This window comes from Dermacentor andersoni, chromosome 7 (genome assembly GCF_023375885.2).
Source record: "Dermacentor andersoni chromosome 7, qqDerAnde1_hic_scaffold, whole genome shotgun sequence".
In the NCBI taxonomy this organism is placed as follows: domain Eukaryota; kingdom Metazoa; phylum Arthropoda; class Arachnida; order Ixodida; family Ixodidae; genus Dermacentor; species Dermacentor andersoni.
In genome coordinates, this window is record NC_092820.1 from 179,329,130 (window position 1) to 179,351,508 (window position 22,379).

At 43.8% G+C, this 22,379-nt stretch overlaps 1 protein-coding gene across 2 annotated transcripts in view; it reads left to right on the forward strand.

Annotated features, from left to right (window-relative positions):
• The window catches only part of LOC126533190 (uncharacterized), a 148,984-nt gene that overhangs the window by 86,243 nt on the left and 40,362 nt on the right, over positions 1-22,379 (forward strand). The window lies entirely within an intron of this gene.

Consider the following 22,379-nt stretch of genomic DNA (forward strand, 5'->3'; position numbering starts at 1 on the left):
CAGGAGTGGATACTAAGAATACAAACAAGAGAAGTAAATTTAAACTAATTACTTGACATAATTGCAATGATATAATACATACAAAAGTAAAAAAAAAAAACATGGCAATATACTGGACATAGATGACAAATGAATACTCGAACAAGGCAATATTATCAACTCAGAGTGTACACCACTTGGACTCAAATTTCAACAAAAGTTGATATTACTAATACATTGAACAAATGATTCCAACGAGGCGGAGTTCACTGCCTCCTCAGATAATGTATTCCACTAATAAATTGTGCGAGGAAATGAAGAGAACTTGTGAGCATTGATGTGGCTGACTGGCTGTCTAATAGTTTTACTGTGGTGCGTTCTCTCTGATCGTTTGAAAGGATCCTGAAGATATCGTTCCCGTGATAGCTTAAAGTTCTCGTGATAAAGTTGGTAAATAAATGTTAATCTAGATATTACCCTGCGCTGCTCAAGTTTTTCTAGGTTGGCCCTATTACGTAAGTTGCTGACACTAGAGTGACGGGAGTAAACAGAATAAATAAAACGCAAAGCTAAATTCTGTACTCTTTCGATTTTGTTAATCAAGTATTGTTGGCAAGGGCTCCAAATAATTGATGCATACTCCAATTTTGGTCGTATTAGCGCTTTGTATGCATTTAGTTTTACTGCAGGAGGAGTATTACGCAGTTTCCTTTTCAAAAACGACAATTTGTGTAGTGCACCCCGACAGACATTTTCAACATGCGGTTCCCAATTGAAATTATTGGTAAGTGTGATGCCTAAATATTTAAATTTGTCAGTTCTTGTGATGCTAACGTTACCTAAAGAGTAAGTAAAGTCAAGGGGCTTCTTTTTGTTGCTAAACGTAACGGAAGCTGTTTTGGAAGTGAATATTCTTAAGCCCCACCTTGCGCACCATGCATCAATGGAATGTAAAGAATTGTTCAATTTAATTTGGTCATCTCGGTTATTTATGGCTGGGTGTACAACACAGTCGTCTGCAAATAGTCTAATCTGGATTGGTGGTTCGACGCAAAGGTGAATATCATTAATATATACCAAGAAAAGGAGAGGCCCGAGCCCTGCGGAACACCCGAGTACACATACAAATTTTCAGAGACACTCCCATTTATAGCAACACACTGCTTTCTATCTCTTAAGTAAGATTCAATCCATGCCACTACTTTCTGTTCAATGCCAATTGCCTTTAGTTTTGTTAATAAATCTTTATGAGGAACAACATCAAACGCCTTTGAAAAATAAAAAAAAATAGCGTCTGTTTGGCCTTTTATATTGAGTGTACCAATTAATTCATCAGTTATTTCAGCAAGTTGGGTTACAGTAGATAAACCAGATCTAAAGCCATGCTGTTGTGGTTAAAGCAATTTATTATTTTCTAAGTAAGTAATAATGGCCTTAAAGATAATGTGTTCGAACATTTTACAACAGGTGCTAGTTAAAGACACGGGCATGTAGTTGTTAATTTCAAGAGGAGAGCCAGATTTATGCACTGGAATGATTTTTGCCGAGCGCCAATCATCAGGAATGACTGCAGTGCTTAAAGATATAACGAAAATATGATGTAAATATTTGGCCACCCATACAGCATATCTACTCAAAAAGGTATTGGGTAGTTGGTCAAGACCAGGTGATTTCTTCACATCTAGCCAATGCAAGAGGGCAAGAACCCCGTCCTCTGTTACCTCTACCTCGGGCATAGGACTATCATAGCCATATGATGGTAACAGTGCATGCGAAACTGTACGCGTGAACACGGATCGGAAAAATGCATTAAATTCATTAGAAATGATAGTCGAGTCAACAATACTTTCACCCGAAACTTTTATCTCTGATACACACCGTTTATCCTTTGATAGATAGCGCCAGAAATTCTGGGGTTCTTTGTTCATAAATGACTGCAAAGTGACTGAAAAAAAATGTTCTTTCGCCGATCTTGTTTGCTCCCGCAGGTTAAAAATAAGGCTTGAAAGGTCATTTGTATTACCGCGTTTACATCGTCGCTTAATTTTACGTTTTAAATGAATCATTTCTCTCGTGAACCACGGGTATTCCCTATTTGTGCGTTTCTTTTTTAACGGTACATATTCTTGCTCACAAAAAAGAATAGTTTCTCTAAAGTATGACCACATTTTATTAACATCACTGATTTTCTTGAAGTTAGCCAAGCGTGATTCCAAATAGTTTAAAACAGCGATATCGTCGGCGTGTGTGTAATCTCTGACGAAAGTATCTGCAGGCTTAGTAAAAGAATGTCTCCCTGCAACTGGACATGACAGAGCCAGCAACTTATGGTCAGGTATGCCGTCTTCAACACTAACCGTACAGCCTTGAAGTGAGCTGCTAACAAGTGCTAAATCAAGGAGTGAAGATGATGAATTATTGACCCTGGTATCGTCGGAAACTAGTTGTTGTAAACAAAAGTTGAATGTAGTCGTGAGCAATGCATCAGCACTTTTAGAATCTTTGCCATCGTGAGAAAAATTAGACCAGTCTATTCTCGGCAGATTAAAGTCTCCCGTTATTATAATGTTCGACCGCGAATTCGTATTCTCTGCAAGGTAGTCATGCATGGCTTCCAAATATTCCGATGGAGCATTTGGGGGTCGGTACACACCCCCTAGAAGTATACTTTTGCCCCGGAATTTAAGTTTGCACCATATGCTTTCATGGTTATTAATGCCATCCATTAGTGTGAATACAATATTATTTTTAATGGCGGTAGCTACTCCACCACCTCGTGACTCTCTGTCATTACAGTTAAGCTTATAAGTAGAAGGTACGACTTCCGAATCCTGTAACCATGTTTCAGTAATTACTAAGATATGCGGATGATAACAGAAGATTATACATCTTCGAGCGAACCGGATTTATTTACGATGCTGCGCGCATTGAGCGAGACAACTCTGAGAACTTTGCTTGAAGATTGTCATTTTTTATCGCGACTTCGTGTGGTCACATGGGCAGAAGCAGGATGATCGGAATCACGCTGCGTCTGCGCATCAGATCGTGTGATTTCCACTCGGCGGTTTAGAAGCTGGTCCCAGATATAAACTTTGTAATCTATTTTCAATTTATCAAAAACAAGTGAAACCTTTGCTCCATTGGCCTTTTCCACAGTTGCAGAACGCCACAGTCTACCGTGCAAATCTCGAATCCTTTTAGAAAAGTCCTCTGATATTGAAATCTGCATTCCTTTTAGCTTATAGCATGATGACATTATTTTAGCTTTCTCAGAAAAATCAAAGAGCCTCAGCATAACTGGTCAACATTTCCCAGCATGTTTATAACCAACCCTGTGAATGCGCTCAATTGAATTCACTTCGATGTCAAGCAACTCCTTAAATATATCTTGTTTGACTCTGTCTTGCAAGGATTTATTATCCTCTTTTGTGTCTTCACTTAATCCATAAATGATCACATTATTTCTTTGACTACGGTTTTCAAGATCGTCAACCTTATTTGATAACTCATTCACTAGCTCTCTCATCTCTTTGTAGTTTACTTCGTACTCAGCCAGCTTCTTCTCACATTTTTCTAATCTTCGAAGCACTTTCTCCATTGAAGATAGCCTTTCTTGAACGTTGCCTACCATTAATTCCAGTTGCTTCATATTGGCGGAGAGTATGTTGAGCGTCTTATTGGTCTTTGTTTGCTCTTTTAGGATTTGCCTTAGAAGCTGGCTTTTTAGAGTCGCCTCGGATTCTGACTCTGAGGACGGTCCAGGGTTAAGCTCTGCATCCCCTGATGTTAACAAGAGCAGTCTAATAACATGCAAACAATCGCACAGAGAAACAAGCAGACACTGTGGGCTTGGCAGCACTGTCAAAGTAAGTGAATCGTCCCGAATAGAGTAGACAAAATATTTGTCACCAACCTGGACGAAAAAGCAGAAATGCATGAGCATCCATCCGAGCACGGTGCTGCCAAGCCCACTGAAAGGCTGCTGTAGATGGCTGTGGCTTTTATGCTCGAGCTGGGAAGTGTCCGCTGACGTCATACTGCTGACGAGATCGTGTCGGAACAGCACCTGAGGCGCGGCTTTCCATGCCGGTGCTCCATCGGGGGGACATACCGGCGCAGGCGCGACAAATCTGTCTTGCAGTGAAAGAATCTCCGTTGGTCCCGTCATGGCATCCGCCCGCAAAAGGGCAATCTGGACGAAAAAGCAGAAACGCATGAGCATCCGTCCGAGCACAGTGCTGCCAAGCCCACTTTTCAACGTTTCAGAATTCTTCTTTAATTTGAACTTTGCAACAACGCGAATATCTCCATTTTTATGTACCACAAATCTAGTACCTAGAAGAAAGTTATCGTTTTGTCGTTTTAAGGTATTGAATAAAATGAAAAATGCACAATTTGCAAATTTTAGTCACATTTTGCCCCACCTTATTTAGAATGAAGCAAGGACAAGCGTGTGACACACCCAGGAAGAGAATAGCGTTATACAGTAGAACCTCATTCATATGATCCGGTTTTGTGTGATTTCCCTGGGTCAACTTTCGCGATCGCGAACACAAAAACTGTCCCAGCACAGTTACGCTTCTTTTTTACTGCTTAACACGTTCCCAGAAAACACTTTCTGCATCAGTGTTCAGTACATGATATGTTCAGTACATGATATGTTTTTTGGCTGCTAGTTCCCATGTGAAGAAGAAAAGGCACAAGGCACACACGATCAAGATCAATAAGCACCTGCCAAGGCAGCTTCCCCACAGTGCTTGTCAGCATGTGTCACGTGAAAATGCCAGCATGTACACTGTGTTCTCTTCCGGTGCCAGCAGATCTTGTTGCGTGTCATCGCACGTCGCATTCACATCTATTGGCACCAACATAATTATTTCTTATGTTATTTAACAATGCTGATAATCCCACACGAGAGTATAGCAGGGAGAACACACATACATGAGTATAGTGTAAAAGAGACATAATACAGGTATGTGAAGCACAATGCAATACAGTGTTACAGTAAAGTTGAGAGTATGACGGTAGCCCGTCTGGTCGGGATGATGCATACTTAAAAGGAAGAGGTCTGGACACCGACCAAAAATGGTTTAAAAGAGTTATTTACGTTTCGGCTCCCCCACGGGAGCCTTGTTCACAATGAAAGAAGCGGCAGAGCTGGCGCCCCTTTTTATGTGCGTCTCAAAACATGATTAAGGCACCTGGCATACATGGGCGGCAGATTGCCTTCGTTGCGATTAAGAGTGTGCGCCGTGGTTTGGATGATTAGGGACTCAAGATAAAGACGCAAAGAATGATTTCGCTCCTTGGCAATCACACGAGATTTCTCCCAGTTAATCTTATGTGATGTGGCTGCGCAGTGTTCGGCCAAGGCATTTGATGCAACGTGTCGTTTCTGGACGTCATTCATGTGTTGCTTAAGTCTTGTTTTGAAGTTGCCGGTTTCACCGACGTAGACATACCGACAATCCGCACACGGAATGACATACACCACGCCTGGGAACTTGTCCTTTTCCAAAGGGTCTTTCACATGCACGAGCTCGTGTCTAAGTTTCCGGGAGGGCACGTGCGCAGCCTGCACGTCATATGACCGCAGGACGCGTGCAAGAGTCTCGCTTATGCCGGGGACATACGGAATCGAAGCCCGTCTTTTAGGGGGTCCAGGCTGGGTGGGTGCTGTGCGAGCCAGCTGGCGCCCTACTGAGTCAATGCCGTACTCAGGGTATCCACAAGCCATTAATTCCCTCCGCACAAGTGCATTGTCCGCCATGTGGTCTTCGGCTGTTGTGCACACGTTTTTTGTCCGACGAGGAAGAGAGCCGACAACAGACCTCTTTTGCGAAGCAGGGTGCACCGATCTGTAGTTTAGGTAGCGGCCCGTGTGAGTGTGCTTCCTAAACACCTTGAATAACAGGTTTGGCCCATCTCGCTGCACAAGGGTGTCTAGGAACGGCAGTTGCCCTTCAGATTCCACTTCAACGGTGAACTTGATTGCTGCTTGTATATTGTTTAGGTGAGCCGTGAAAGGAGAAAGGGTCAAGGTTTTTCCTTTGCAAAATGCTGAAACAGTCGTCGACATATCTGAGGAAGACTTTAGGTGCCGGTGTAAACGACGACAACGCTTGAGCTTCGATAGCCTCCATTGTTAGGTTAGCTACTGTGACCGAAATCGACGCACCCATTGCTGCTCCGTGTACTTGCCGATAAAATTTTAGACTCTTAGACTTAAAACTTAGACACGAGCTCGTGCATGTGAAAAACCCTTTGGAAAAGGACAAGTTCCCAGGCGTGGTGTATGTCATTCCGTGTGCGGATTGTCGGTATGTCTACGTCGGTGAAACCGGCAACTTCAAAACAAGACTTAAGCAACACATGAATGACGTCCAGAAACGACACGTTGCATCAAATGCCTTGGCCGAACACTGCGCAGCCACATCACATAAGATTAACTGGGAGAAATCTCGTGTGATTGCCAAGGAGTGAAATCATTCTTCGCGTCTTTATCTTGAGTCCCTAATCATCCAAACCACGGCGCACACTCTTAATCGCAACGAAGGCAATCTGCCGCCCATGTATGCCAGGTGCCTTAATCATGTTTTGAGACGCACATAAAAAGGGGCGCCAGCTCTGCCGCTTCTTTCATTGTGAACAAGGCTCCCGTGGGAGAGTCGAAACGTAAATAACTCTTTTAAACCATTTTTGGTCGGTGTCCAGACCTCTTCCTTTTAAGTGTTACAGTAATTATGCATCAAGTCAACAGTGACAAATATAAACAATGTAAGTATATCGAACACAGTATCAAAAGTAAGCATAACAAAACTAAGTCAATATAAAGAAGGGTAGAGCAATTTTTGAGACATAAGTGCAAAATCAGAATACAGAGGACATAATACAACTAAAAAATGTAGAAGATGTAAAATTAGCGATGAACAGTTATGTACATATTGTTATGCGAAGGACGAGTCAGTAAGACGAGTAACTATTTACAGGTTATATTTACAACAGTGGTTGCAGCGCTGACTGGTTAGATTCACAGCGCGAGCCCAGTTAGTCTTCCTCCTCTTTTCTTGAGTGATGTCGCCCACGTGCCTCGTTCAAACAATCAAATACCACATGCTTGTAGCAATATTATTTCCTCTACCAACATTAGAAAATTTCCAAAAGTCTGAGTTCTCGTGAGTGAATAATCCAGTTTCCACACTCTGCACTCTTAAAATGGTTGCACCCTTTGGGGTGTATATTTGTCCCAGAACAATAATCCTCATCTGCCTTGCTTGCATTTCCTTTCTTGAAAACTCTGCGCTCGCTACTTTGCTGTTGAGAGTGCTGTGTCACACTGATAACGTGCATGCTGTTCGTGACTGGGAAGTACCGGGCTCAAAGTGTCAATGAAAGGAAACGCAGGCAAGACAGATGACGATTACTGTTGTGGGACAAGATAAGCCCCAAAGGGTGTAATTTTTCTAAGAGTGTGATTGCACAATTAAAATAGGAGTATTTAAAACAGTTTGAGTTGTGGCTGTGTTCAACAAGGGTATGAGGATGTTATGACTTGTAGGTCTTGTACATGATAAAGAGTTAACTTTAGATGCGTCGGTGTTTAGATGGCCATGGATTAATTGATACAGAGACTTCAGTCGGTCAAGTTTAGCTTGATTTTGTAAAGTTAGCATACCAGCTTGCTTTAGTAGACTAGTTGGTGAGTCAGTTAGCTTGTGTTTATTAAAGATAAACCTTAATGCCTTTCTCTGCACCCCCTCCAGTTGCTCAGTGAGTTTGTTAGTGAAAGGAAACCAAGCAATGTTAGCATACTCAAGGATTGGTTGAACAATCATGCAGTGTCAGCCAATAGCTTTGTGGCGGGTGGTGCCTGGCGAAGGCATCTTCTCAAGAAGAAAAGTCGCTTTCACAGTCGATGTAATGTTTTCAACCTGTCCATTCCATCGGAGATCATGGGATGATGTTAAAGGGCAACTCCAGCAATTTTTCGATGTTAACGGATGTTGATGACATTTGCTGGGTACGTTCCTCTGAACACTTCCGTCATGTCATCAAAAAAGCAGGTTTGAGAGTTCTACAGATTTTTTACAAATGAATTTTATTAACTGCCTTAAACACCCTACCTTACCTCCTCCTCAGTTAGAGGCCACACTGTGTATGACGTTAGGAGTGTTCCATGCATAGCATGCTGGGATCATGCAGACGACAGCGTCGTGGAGCCGACGATCGTGAGCTAGTGCATGGTGTGAGAAGTTGCTGTCGCGAAAAGTTGTTTTCCCTGTAGACGGGCAAGAATGGGAGGCAAGTGGTGCTGCATTGTTGGCTGCACAAACTTCAGCCCTCGCCATCTGCACACAGTTTGAGCTGATACCAATGGTGTTCAGCTGAGGTTAATCCTATATGTCACAGTTCCGTAGTTCATGCATTCTACTGCTGGCAGACCTGAGTGACTGACCTGAAGCTAACTAAGCCATCAGGATGAAGAAAACTGCTTTTGTAGTTCAGTTTTGGACATATAGATTTCAAATAAACCATTCCTCATTTCGCATAGCGCACACACAAAAAACGAGAAGCAAAGACACGGCGCAGTAGCGACGTCGGCACGTTGCCATTTTCGACGAAAAGCTGCCAGCCGCATTCACCGACACTTCCCTAAATTAAATACAACTACGAAAAGGGGTGTATTTTGACTTATTGTCATGCAGACTCACTATTCAGGTTCCAATTTACACTGCAGCCTCGTATGTGGGCAGCAAATCTAGGCCCCTTCGATACAGCAGCGTAAGCAACCGCCTCATTCAGCTGCCAACAGTGTCAATACTGGCATTGGCGTTTCCACAAGAAAACTATGCGTTCTCTAAATGAACCATCATACACGCAAAGGGCTTATCTGTGTTTACGGAACATATTGTGTACATGAAGAGAATAGGAAGAATGATAAGTATATAGGCAGCATAACAATGCTCCCATACTATGGTCTCCTGCTCGCTGTTTTCGAAGGCGTGTGGTTGTTTATATTAGCGTGATTCAGAGTGATGCAACAGTGCTTACATGCACAAAATCTGTCTGTATTGATATGTTCTGACATTAATTGATGTCGTCGATGAGCAGCTACTATATCTCAAGCAAACAATGAAGGTTCGCTGTACCTGCCAATGTAAACAAATGCACCGGTCAGTGCTTTGGACTGTAAGCGGCGTTCTTGCGATATACAAATGTGGAAAGTCATGCTCCACATCTTGCAGTGAGCATGCAAAGTGCTTCCCTGAAAATGAGTCATCATTATCATCAGCCTGGTTATGCCCACTGCAGGGCAAAGGCCTCTCCCATACTTCTTTAACTACCCCGGTCATGTACTAATTGTGGCCATGTTGTCCCTGCAAACTTTTTAATCTCATCCGCCCACCTAACTTTCTGCCGCTTCCTGCTATGCTTCCCTTCTCTTGGAATCCAGTCCATAACCCTTAATGACCATCGGTTATCTTCCTTCCTCGTTACATGCCCTGCCCATGCCCATTTCTTTTTCTTGATTTCAACTAAGATGTCATTAACTCGTGTTTGTTCCCTCACCCAATCTGCTCTCTTCTTATCCCCTTAACGTTACACCCATCTTTCTTCTTTCCATAGCTCGTTGCGTCATCCTCAATTTAAGTAGAACCCTTTTCGTAAGCCTCCAGGTTTCTGCCCCGTAGGTGAGTACCAGTAAGACACAGCTGTTATACACTTATCTCTTGAGGGATAATGGCAATCTGCTGTTCATGATCTGAGAATGCCTGCCAAATGCACCCCAGCCCTTTCTTATTCTTCTGATTATTTTAGTCTCATGAGCGTGAAAAGGGGTAAAGCACCTAAAATAGCAAGCAGCACATATAAAATCAGTGGTAGGGCTACCCTTGGTCTTCATGTTGCAGCACGATATGTAGAGTATGGGCACTGTCTCTCGTGGTGGTGGGTCGAATGCAAATGGCGATTCGTGGATATTGAATTCGTCAGAATCATAACTGTCAATATTTGACAGATCTGAAGAGCTGGTGCAGCTGATATTGTCACCTAAAAATCCGGCACGGACAGGAATCAGCTGAGCGTCTGCTCTTCGCTGGTTTCGTTCGCCTAACAGGCGAGACCAGCATGCCTTGCGCGCCTTCCCCGCGGAGGTGATGGCTGGGGACACTCGTGATGTCACACAAAGAGGTTCGCTCAGCTGCTTGGCCAGGTTTCGGTTTTGTTTTTGCACTTTTTTGCTTATTTAAAGTTATTATTACGACCGAGAGATGGTGCTGGCAAAATCAAAAGTAATATAATCATCATAACATAGTAAGCAATACCGTGCTGTGCGTTTTATTTTTTCGGATTACTCACGTCACACCAGCGTCACTTCATTGAAGAATCGTGCTGAACTGCATGTGTTATCATGTCGCCGTAAAATCGCTCGCTTATCACTTCTTCATAAGCTCTACCATCACGCATCACTTGGCGAGGACTTCTTTAGGCCACCCCCTGCCATCTTTCCCTGCCACGATCACCCTTTTAAAATCGAACGCTTCATGTGTCGCACACTAACTTATGCCAGATTGTTCATACCGTGCACCATAACCGAGTGGAATAACTTGCCTTCACACATCGCAACCGTCACCGACATAAATGAATTCCAGAAACTTCTAATCATTAATGAAAGTGCGTAAACCTTTCTTGTGTCATGTGCTGTCATTCTCAAAATTCCGAGGAATAACTTTATAAGGAATGTAAGACAAGGTATGTGCCACATGGAGGGCCTGCACGGTTGTGTTCCAGAATGATTATTCGCCAAGCGACGTCCACAGCGTTGGCACTGGATTTTCTGCGACACGGGGCCCTTAATGCTATTACATTAGTGCATGACAGAAGTGTGGCACAAAGAAAAGACGACCTGAGAAGCTCGTGTCAACATTTACGCTGCCTCACATGTGCACAATGCCCTCTTGACGCTGTAACTAGGCGTGACCCCCCACAAATGCAGTGCAGGGGCTGCTGCGCTAGTCTCTGTGCTCACCCACAACAGCAACGACAGTAGAGGGAGGAGGTGGGATGAATGTTAGCGAAGGAATAGAGAGAGAAGGCGGTTTTGTGAGCTACAACACTACAACCCAGAATGGCGTCGAAGCGTGCACTTAGTGCCGAGGAGACGAAGGCTCACATAAAGCAACAACGAACACAAGCGGAGAAGGCAAGGTAACATTTCACATCACATCACGACTGTCGTATGCCATCAATATATCGTCGCCAAATAATGTCGATGAACGCAAACAGCTGACAAAGTTTCGCTTACATCGATTCCTACAGTGCATGGGATCTGTATACTTTTTAGTGATTTGTCATGTTTGTGAAATGTTGAGTAGGCCAGTTGCAGTGGTGTAGCCAGAAATTTCGTTCGGGGGAGGCTCACTTTGCTGCTCGGCCTCCTCCTTAAGAGGAAGCTTTAGCTCGGGTGTTCGTATCTAAATACATGTAGAAGGAGAATTCGTTTTTCTTGGCAACCACTGCACCAAATTTGACGAGGTTTCCTGCAATTATAAGAAAAACATAAATTCTAGTGATTTTTTGTGTCAGATTTTTTATTTAGGCAGTCACTTCTTTATTAAAAATTGGCATAAATCACAAATTTTCAGAAAGCTAAACTATGAAGTTTAAAACTGTAACTCAATAACAAAAAATGATATCAAAATTTTGTGAATTGCATCTAATAGTATATCTATAACGGACAAAATTCTTTTGTTATACATTATTCTAAAAAAATTTAATATTATGGAAATACGGTTTTTGCAGTATCCTTGTACACAACGTAACAAATTCATGTAAGATACCAATTGACGTATCAAATTTGTCCGCTTTGACTGTTTTAACAGATGCCGTTTACAGAACTGCAATATCTATTCTTGATGCAGAGCAATTAATTTGTAAACGTCATGCTCCAACTTTTTTCGAAATTTCAAATTTTTCAAAACATTTTAAACAAAATTCAGACCCTAAATCGAAATTCCCTTTCCGACAGACACTAGAATTTAACTTTCTCTCTCAAATGCAACAAATTTCATTAAAAGCGATCCAGGGGTTATCTCAGAAAAGCGTTTCTGCGTTTTACATGTGTTTGAATAGACCGCGTCGGAACTGGGCCCGAGCTAAAGCTTCCTCTTAAACAATTTGTCGAGGGATCAAATACATGAATTCATGGACCAAATACATACTGTATTGTCATTGCCAAAGATGCTGATATATTTTTGAGATATTTTTTTGTCTATTTAATAAGTAAAGAAAATATCGCTCGAACTTTAGAACTATATCAGTTCGAAACCAGCAAAGTAGTGCATGCCACTGATATGAAAAATGTAAAGGCCATGAAAGGAACAAGTTGAGGACAAATATGTTAATGAAGCTTTGTCATTCAAGAACCTTGTTTACATTCTTGTACATATGCAACGGCCAATGAAATATCTCAATAATGCTGTCCTTTGCTCCAATATATTACGCAGGAGCAGGTGTCACCGGTCATGTATTGTGAGTAATTGCACCGAAATTATAGTCACAACAGAGAGCACGTATAAAAACCAGAAGTTTTGCAAAATATACGAGGACCAGTCAAATGAAAGTGAGCCAATGCGAACATATGACAAACGGGGTACTTTATTTAAGATTAGTCTGCATGAACAATTAGGCATTTGTCCTATTGGCTAACGAGTCGCGCGATTCCCATCTCATAAATCTTCTTGGGTTGCTGCTTCAAAAAGTCTGCAACTGACTCTTGCACGTCATCGTCCAACACGAATTTGGTTCCCTTGAGCTGTTTTTTCAGTTGTCCCAAAATGTGGAAGTGGCAAGGCGACGGGTCTGAGCTGTATGGTGGATGTTGAAGCGTTTCCCACTTGAACTTTGCCAGTTTTGTATTAACCACATCAGCAATGTGGGGAACAAGGTGACCCCATTCATCTATTTTCCACGTCGTTTGTTCTTGATTGCGACACGCAACCGCTCCGGCGTTTCACAATATCGGAAACAATTGGTACTCTTTAAATAGTTGGCAAATTCTATCAGTAATGGCCCCTGACGATCTAAGGAAGTCAACAACACCTTTCCGGCAGAAATGATGGCCTTTGCTTTCTTTGGGGGTGGTGAGTTCGAATGTTTCCATTCTAAGCTTTACCGTCATGTTTCAGGCTCGTAGTAGTGGCACCATGGTTCGGCCCCAATCAATATTGCAGACAAGAAGTCGTCATCCTCATTATCATACCAGATCAGATGAGTCAAGGCAGGGCCGAAATTCTCCATCTTCTGGCGGGGGTTCAACATCTTGGGCATCCATTGCGCACACAAGAACCGATAACCCAGATGTTCATGAATTATGGTGGGAACAAAAGCGTGGCTGATGTTCGCACGCTCTGCCAGTTCATCAATGCTTATCCTCTGTTCTTGTCTAATCAGCTCATCAACCTTTGCAATTGTGTTGGAGGTGATTGCACGGTGATTTTGGCCTGGTCTTGGATCATCTTTGCAACTTTCACATCCTTCTTTGAACCGTTCGCGTCAATGCTTCACAGCGGCCAATGAAATCTGATGTTCAACGTACACAACAGCCCTACGGCAACTAATTTCTTTTTATGAAATACCTTCAGCAGTCAAAAACCTCACAACACCACGCTGCTCATCTTCTGGAGCGTCCATTACATCACGCAACCATGTTCAACCCAGTGTATGAGAGTATTAAAGAACATTTATCCTCACACCTGCATGTCACTTTTGTAAATGGGTGATGCTTGTGTGCTACGCGCATGCCTTGCAGATAATGAACCGAACCATTATTGTGCGGGGTGGGTTGGCTCACTTTCATTTGACTCGCCCTCGTACATTAGAAATGTGAAGATATAATGGAATATACAAATGCGAAGATACAGCTTCATAAAGGGCACCAAAGTGTCACTGGAAGCAAAGCTCATGCACGTATACACAAAACCTCGCAACAAGATATTTAGATATAATGTGCCAAACAAGGCAAGTAAACATGTTGCGCAATCACAGATTCACAGATCACAGAATCCTAAGGCCTGCCCACCCTCCTTCCACTTCTCCCGATGTATAGCACGCGCCGGAAGGCGGCGCGCTTGCTCCCCGCTTTTCTCCTCGCACATACACCATGCGCTTTCCCTCGCACATACACCATGCGGTGTGCGGTCACGGTGTTATCGCCCTTGGACTTTATACGAAACACAAGGGCGACGGCGATGGCAGGAATGCGCTTGGAGTGTCCATATGATTGCTATCGCAATAATATCATAAGAGTATCCGGCAACTGAAGCGTCCCGTGGCCCGTTACTTTCTGTAAAAGAAGGAACAATATCGAACTTTTACCATGCAGAAATTTGCTGCGTCGCAACAATGTATATTTTTCTTCCTTTTGAGAGGTGGGGCCACCGAAATGAAGAAATGCAAAGGAAAGCATGTTGGCCACTATCGAATGCCTACTTTGGGCACCTAATGTGGCTACCGAAAGAATATCGAAGAAAATGTAAGACGCTTGGCCCACAAAGAACCGTACGCATGCTGCTCTGTATCCTACACCGGCGAGACAAAATATTCCGGAGAGGTTGTGCTCAGGCGAACGCGTTGCAATCTGTCGAGTCCCCACAGTGATGGCGGCGAGCGACCATTGTTTCTTTTTCTAGTCTACTAGCCAGAAAGCGTTCAAAACTCTCGAAGACGAAAATTCACTCGGCCAGAGAAAACCGAACGTGCACTGAAGTGCGCCGCGCGGTGGTAGGGGCAACACCAGAAAAAGGCATGCGCTCTCGCTGGCTCTGGCAGCCTGCGGGTAGGGTAGCGAAAAAAAAAAAAAAAATTGAAGAGGCTCAACGTGTCCTTGCAAATAAAGGTCAAAGTAGAAAAAATAAATAAGAACATAGTTACCTTGGCTGGCTTTAGTATCTTGATATGGATGCTTTGGCGTAGGTGAAAAAAAAAAATGATTTTTTTTATATGACATGACGGCGCAAATGAACCACCACAACGTTTCGTGTCATCGGACTTCGCTGCGTGCTTTGTCAACTTGTTTGATAGTGTGTTGATTTGGCTTGTGTCGTTGTATGTTCCGATGTAAGATTTTAGAAAAGTCAATGAACCTTTGGTACCAAATGTTTATAACAACATTAAACCCACAAAGTTCTGCAATTGAAAATCTAAAGCCCAACTTTGGAAATGTCAATGCACCTTTCGCATCAGAAGTTTATGAGAACTTTATACCCATAAATTTCGGAATTGACATCCATGCGCTACATTCCGCAGCCCCCGCAAGATGCCGTGGCGAGCACGTTTGCCATCAAAACGCTCTTGAAACTTTGTTCTCGGATGGGGCTGTTTGCGTTATGCGACTCCCATTGCATGAGCGCTGCCGTGAAATCCAGCCCGAGTTCGCAAGGTTCACGCTGAAATGTTTTTTTCGAGCGTGAAAAAGACATTCTAGAGAAAATTCAGAATGATTTCCGGCACCGGGGATTGCTTGGGTGGGCGGTGCATGGACAGCACGAAAAAATTTCGTGGGGGGCTGAAGCCCCATGAGCCCCCCCCCCCCCCCCCCCCCCCCTGGCTACGCCCCCCTGGCCAGTTGTGTGAACTTGCCTTTTCTACTATGGTATCATCTCTTACCTTACTGTGCAGGGCTAACCTAGTTCCTGATTTTGTGCAAACTGTTCATGAACCTTGTAAGAGAGTGACTGCCAGAGATTCAGTCACCATGAAGTGTCATTTCCTCAAAATTGCATTGAGTGCTTTTGATCGTTTTACAATTCTTTGCATTTTCACGTAACAAACTATCGTTGTAAGGGAGCATGTAATACTGGGTGTTGTTGCCACCCAAGATTCTTGGCTAAGAGCAGATGACAGAGTTTGTGTATCGGCAAGTGCTATCAGCAAGTGCAAGTGCAACAATGTATCAGCAGTGCTTGCTACATTGTTTCTGTTCTGGTAGTCATGACTCCGTGAAGTTGTAGACAATCTGCCCTCTCCTTCTGCACCACACATTGCGGTGCCTTTTCAGTTCATCTTTCTCTGATGGTGTCCCTTTTCCCATTTCTCGCGTATATGCAGTAATATCTCATTTTTCTACAGTTAGTGGAGACGTTACAGTTAGCCTGTGTTCACCCTGTCGCTCCGTCGTATGCTTGGGTGGCAGCTTGGAACCGATGTGTTATAACGATGCACCATTGATGCTAAAGGAATGCACTGGTTGAGTAATGGCCACATGTACATTAGCTTATTGCTCGCATGATTGACCAATACTATTTTTCGTGTGAGACCTTTTGCTGGTCACAGGTGGCATGCATTTTCATTTGCCAACAACAGCCCCAGCACAGGGGCAGAAGAAAAACACCATCCAAACTTCAAAACAAACTTTCTGAAATCGAAGTGCACGCAAATATCTTGGCACGAAATTTTATGTGTATAAGATGTACCGGATATCCTGCTTTTTCGTGTGTTGTCTGATGACAATACACCAACTCAATGCTGCCGGTGGCCTACGTGATTGCTGCGAGCAGGCATCCTCGAGCGCGAGCGATCGCTTTCGGGGATACGATCACTTTCGCATCTTGGCACCAGATGCATAGGAGACCGATTGTGGCGCTGTGCAAAGTGAGGTGCCCAGGGCACGGCCTGTACCGAGTCACACGAAATCTCTCAAAAGGGACGCATTGCCGAATGCAACTATATATTTTAAAGCCGGCAACGCATAAATGGGTCATCTACGCCAAGCGCGCGTCGGCTGGTAGCATGTTTACATTTATCCTGTGGCTAGCTGTCCCAGCGTTCGATTTTGCAAACTTGCGGTATCTTCGGATCTGAGCCCTCATGACTTCCTATCAGGACCGGAACTAGCTGGCTGCCATCTGGCCACCAGTGGGCTTCCAGAATTACGAAAATCAATAAGGCCTACTGAAAACTCTCCTAGCTCAATGCTTTCCTGCCATTTCATCCGCTTTCCCGCCGCAGTTTATTTTTGTCCTCTGTGGCGATCCAGGAACTTATTGTGCGGGGCCTGGGTACAATTCCTCTTAGAGCTCTAAGTGTTATAGGTATTCTGTGGCATGCCTTCAGAACTACATTGTCATTATCAGTGATCACGTCAATAGCAACCATGGTTCCATTTGCAGTGGTTGCAGCAAGCAGTAGTTTCGTTCTTACTTTTCGAGTGTTGGCTGCATGCTTTCAGAACTGTGCGGTCACCATCAGCAACCACGTTGATAGTGACCATAGTTTCGTTCGCAGCGGTTGCACGAGCAGTAGTTTTGACACCTGGGGTTTAGTTCTGTATGTAATACCTCTGAATTTAATTTTTACTTAATTTCATTTCGCACTTTTTTGATGCAACTTGTTTTGGTGTTTCAATAACAAGGTTTTAGAATTTCTCTTGTTTTTCATTTAGGATAGGCTTAGAAATGGTACTGCATTGTGCAAAGCAAACTTATCATCTGTGATATTTGCATAGTTATTTGCATAGATATTTGCATTTGATATAGTTATGTGCAACTTCCATCTACAAAGCAGGGGCAGTCAAGATGCAGGTAGTAGTTTCCTCAGCTCTCTGTGTATCAGTGGGAGCATTGCCGTAAGCATTTGAGCGCCTACCAATGTTGCCAAAAGGCGAGGGAATGGTGAACCGTACTATGACACGGAGTGAGCAAGTACTCGGGGTGGAGGTTGCCCAGTGCCTGTTTATTTCCACATACTAATGCCCAGAGAAGCCAGACAACTCTAGTGGAAGTATTCTCGGACTTTCAGGGATCCTTTCACTTTTGTGAGATTTCATGCTGCTAGCACGAGACATGTAGGCATCAGCAAGCAATAGCGTTCCCAGCATTTCGCTTCAACTACATTAAACAAGGACCCACGACCTGAGCTAAACATATCTTTACTTTGCAGGGGGTCCTACTTTGTCCTCTTGTGTCTCATGCCTCCCCAACCCGTGCCCCATTCTTTATTTTCAGCAGGGGCATTGTGAAGAATGTTGCCGCTCACAGATGCCGAACACAGATTACTCTGGCTAAATAGCATCCGGTGCTACTCACATGAAATCTCGTGCCTCCCTCAAACCATGCCCCATTTCTTTACTTTGAATAGGGGCTTTATGACAAGCAGGTTGTCACTCATAGATGCTGACACAGATTACACCAACTAAGAAGTGTCCAGTGCTAGTTGCATGAAATCTCATGCCTCCCTCAAACCGTGTCTCGCTTCTTTATATTCAACAGGGCAGGGATGGAAGTGCTCCGCCAGTTGTGCCATCTTGCACCAAACCGTCAAGCTGCACCAACCTGCACCAAAATACCTAATTTAAAATGAAGTTGCCAAATTTAGCAGGATGTGCGTATTCGGTGGCCAGCACACAGCCATAACCGTGTGTTGGTTAGTGCTTAGCCCTACAATACAAGCCTAAGCAATCCGTTTCAGTGTCAGCATCTTTGGAGTGTGGGTGTGTGTGGTGGCATAATTGTAACTACACCACATGAAAATGAAAACCGTTTTGTGTTATACAATGCATTAAGAATGTTTTATAAAAGTGTTACGCATTTTCGTATATGCGGACCTGCTAAAGAGGATTTGAACTGGTGCTCATTTCATGGGGCAGTTGGGACGGAAAGCCACGCTGAATGTTTAAGGTCATACAGTCTGCCCAGCGTGTAGCTCGTCAGTTTCTTTGTACATTTTAGCACTAGCTTTGCGCCCTATTGGTACATCTGCGTCGATTAATGGGCGAAGGCCGGGCGTGTGACATTCTAAATCTATTCTGCGCATGCACCATGTCCCATTACCGGGATGATGGTGTGCCACACCGACAAATGACCTGCTTGCTTTTATGGAACTTCTTGGTCACAAACATCCAATGGCATGGGCAATTGTCATTCAAATGTGCACTCGGGCTACACAACTTTCTGCCCGGCCACATCACACAAAATGAGCCTCTTGTCATTGCAGAACACAAGGCAAGGATGTAAAGTTTCATATTTAGTCAACCTTAGCGGCCAAATCGCAGTTATAAACGTTCGGCGAAACGGAAAACGTTGAAATTGCGCTCGTAGCAGCAATGTTCATGACCCGACTTGTACAGATCAAGTACAAAAATTGTTAATAAACCATTGTTCGACGCACAAAATATTGGTTGCCATTTTACACTGCCTTTATGGCGCCTGTGGTGAAACCACGAAAAAGCCCGAATATTCCATATTGTTAAAAAAATATTGCTCAATGACGCAGACCGAAAAGCCAGTGAACATTTTTATCCCTTTGTTGTTTTTGAAAATGTCTTGGAGCTTTTTCTCAACAAGTGATGTGAAATACTAGTAAATGTGCAATGGCCAGTATGTAAACTTCCCATTTATTCTGTGGTATTATGCTGTCTTGATTCAAGGGAGCCAAAAATTTAATACAGTGCAGTCCACTTATAACGATATCGAGAAAGACGAAAAATATGATCGTTATAACCGATGATCGCTATATCTGGACTGCAGTTATCAAAAAAAAAAAAATTAAACGCGTTTGCGCTCTTTATTTACTTTTGCAGCTCTGAACTCGAATTCGCTACTTGCTCTAAAGAATAGATGATGTATACAGTAGGCCGTGAAAAACAAACTTTATTTCTAGCGCCAATGACCGTGTCAAAGATTAGGCGCGCCGAAATAGTCCAAAATCTGCACTTGCTCTTGCGGCAGCTTCAGCTTCACAACCGCGGTGTGCATGGATTGCAGCTGCTGCGCGAACACTGGCGGCAATCCTTTAGCATGCATAAAATCAATTAAGGAGTCGATCGACGACAGTGCACTTTGCGTGGACATCGTGGTCGGGGTCAAGGAGCCACTGACGATCTCGTTGTCACTGTCGCTGATGCCGTCGCCACCGTCGCACAACTTTGCGTCTGTCGAGACAGCACATCTTCGGCGATCGCCTCGTCGGTGACCTCATCGCAGAACGAGGCAGCACTGTCTGCAGTCAAAAACTCCTCCTTCGACACGCCACCTGTGTCACCAGTAGGAACGAGCTCCCAGAGCTCGGTTATGTCAGCGACTTCCACCGGGTTGGGGAAGTTCGTCCTTACGCACAAAGCCCGCCTTCTTGAAGCAATTGGTGATGAACGACTGGTAAAGCGCCTCTTCAACATCGGCGTACAAAGGGTCTCTAACCCCTTTTCCGCTGATCGGCATGGCAACTGATAGCTCCTGCATTCACAATCGCGGTGCTCCCGGTTTTCAAGATGGTTGATATCGTTAACTGGACGAGCTCATACTTCTTCACGAGGGCGCTCACCTTGAAGCCGCATCGAGAATCCTGCAAAATATCCATCTTCGTGTCAAGCGACACAGCTTTGCGCTTTGTCGGCGCCATCTTCGAACTGGGTTGAACCGTTGCTTGCACGCTGCTTCGGTGGCGTCAGCCTGCTATCGCGAGAGAGACGCGGGACGGGCGCCACCGCGCCGCTTTGCTTGTCGCTTCTTTTTTTTCTTTCTCTCTCTTTCGGAGCGACTGTGGCCGACGCGCATGAACGCATGAAGCAGCTAGCGCCATCTTGTGGCGCGCTGCGCCAACGATGGCTGCGCCTACTCGTGCGCGGGCGGGGCGAGACGCGCTGCGCGGTAATGGCGGCAGATACGAACTTACGGAGGTAAACATCGCCTCGTCTCGACATCGTTCGTTTCAGGGAACTAAGCAACGCAAACGTTACGATTATGTGACACGGAAAACGCCGTCCAGACTGCAAAATTTTGATCGTTATATCCGATATGCGGTGAATAACCTATCGTTATAAATGGTTTTTTTTCCCCATAGACCTAATGCATAAAATGACACTCTCATGTCGACCCATCGTTATAACCGATATATCGTTATATGTGGTATCGTTATAAGTGGACTGCACTGTATTACCTGAGGGAACTGTGCGAACAGCGTTCACTGTAACTTGATGGGTGTTGTTTATGGCGGCCTCTGCAAATATTTCTTGTTCATTGTGGCCGAATACATTTAATTAGCTATATTTACAAACTTACGTAATTCACAAGATGTCAGCGACAAAGTTGTGGATGACATTGAGAAATGACTGATAACAGAATTTAAAACAACCTAAGATTTGTGAAGACTTAACGAGAAAGAAAGCCCATGAAATGAATAAAAAATTAAGCCAGTAGGTTCTGCACCCTGTGAAAATTAGTGTTATGCGAATCAGTGTGCGCAGAGCCTACCAAGTTAATGAAACTACCATGAGTGCAACCCGCCGTGGTTGCTCAGTGGCTATGGTGTTGGGCTGCTGAGCACGAGGTCGCGGGATCGAATCCCGGCCACGGCGGCCGCATTTCGATGGGGGCGAAATGCGAAAACACCCGTGTACTTAGATTTAGGTGCACGTTAAAGAACCCCAGGTGGTCAAAATTTCCGGAGTCCTCCACTACGGCGTGCCTCATAATCAGAAAGTGGTTTTGGCACGTAAAACCCCAAATATTATTATTATTACCATGAGTGCACCAAGACACAGGCGGCTGTTTCGGGATTTACATGACGTGCATATGTCATGACCTCTCATTTATGTTCATCATTCACTCTCGTCATACTATGCCAATTTTGGTACATACCAAGACGTAGGCAGCTGTTTCATGACATACATGACATGCATGTCATGACATTTATATCATTACCTATCATTTGTGTTCATCATACATTCTTGTCATACTATGCCAATTTTGGTACATACCAAGCTAATGAAATGACCATGAGAGCACCAAGACGTTGGCAGCTGTTTCGTGACCTACATGAAACACATGTCATGACATTCATGTCATGACCTCTCATTTATGTTCATCATTCACTCTTGTCATACTATACCAATTTTAGTACGTACCAAGATGTAGGTGGCTGTTTCGTGACCTACATGAAACACATGTCATGACATTCATGTCATGACCTCTCATTTATGTTCATCATTCACTCTTGTCATACTATACCAATTTTGGTACGTACCAAGATGTAGGTGGCTGTTTCATGACATACATGATACACATGTCATGTTATTAATGTCATGACCAATCATTTATGTTCGTCATACACCCTTGTCAGACAATGCCAATTTTGGTACAATTTCGGTATGACCATGAGAGCACCAAGACGTACACACGCACACACACACACACTGTCAAAGTGGCAAATGCTTGCTAAAAATGCTTTCCATTAAAAGATAAAAACAAGGAAAAACCCGCTTTGACCTTGACAGTGCATTTGCGCACCAAAGATTTCTTCCTGTGTCTCTATTTCACTCGCATTGACATTACCAAGCTGCTCCAAGAACCGTATTTACTGTACTGCTCCAAAACAGACAATTCATGTTCCAAACCTGCTCCAAAGTG